We start from the raw sequence: 1141 nt of genomic DNA, 5'->3' as shown, positions 1-1141 counted from the left end.
AGAACAAATGCTAGAAATATGTAAAATTAAAGTCCACCCTGCCTGTTTAGAACCAGTGCTATGTACAGTAATGTTCTTTATTCTTTTATATGTTTATCTTATTTTTCCCAGAAACTGTTTATAAAATCGCATTTATATATATTTCCGCTCAAATAAGTACTTCAGCGAAAGATAGTGATTTTTGGCCGCGATATAGCGGCTCATAGAATGATTTTGAGTTTGTTTTTTCAACTACAAACTTTTAGCTCATAGCGCCATCTCTTGACCGATTTGAGATCTAATTACAGCAGCGGCTATTGAGGATTCCCTGTTGTTTTAAGTGGGAGAATTGTTTATTGGATGGTCAAAATATCATAGCAAGCAAAATAATTAAGGGCCCATTGATCACCTTGAGCTTAAACTTACTTAATTTAATCCTTTATATTGTTAGAAATTCCCTTTAATTTAGGGAGCATAATTGACTGTGGATTCGAAAGTAAAGTAAAGAGCCGAGCTAGCTGTTCGTGTTAAAAAAACTTAGAAAACTATATTTACAGTAATCTTCTAGATGAAACCAAGTTAGTGCATATATATATTGTTAATGTCTCTTCTGTTATACCTAAACATTCTTTGGATGAGAAGGGAATCGTTTTTATAAATATTTTGACAACAACCGAAAAATACAAAGGTCTCAATATATTGCCTAAATATGTAATACAAACAGCATTTGTACTCTAAACACTAAATACAGTTGTTTGGAAAATTTCTATGTTTATATAACTATACGTAAAGGAATTGCTCGTTTTAGTTTTGAGTGAAGTTTAATACACAATTCCATTGGTTGACACATCATTATAATCCCAGATAATATAAATACTAAATAGGTAAGTATATTCTGGAAGTCACATCGAGCCGAAACCAAAATAATTGTGCTATCGTCTTGTTTTTGTATAATATTTATTAAATAATTCAGTTTTACAGCTAGCTCTTGTATAATAACCTACATAAAAGATACTTTACATAAATATACATTTGTTGAAGTTCATTCAATGATTGAGATTTCATATTTACAGAAAGTTTTCCTACAAAAATTAACTAGTTAGACTTATCTCCATCTGTACTTTCAATGTGTTGTGTCTTATCTTATAAAAGAAGATATGCC

This window comes from Limulus polyphemus, unplaced genomic scaffold, assembly GCF_000517525.1.
Source record: "Limulus polyphemus unplaced genomic scaffold, Limulus_polyphemus-2.1.2 Scaffold726, whole genome shotgun sequence".
Taxonomy (NCBI): domain Eukaryota; kingdom Metazoa; phylum Arthropoda; class Merostomata; order Xiphosura; family Limulidae; genus Limulus; species Limulus polyphemus.
Note: the sequence above shows the minus strand (reverse complement) of the source record.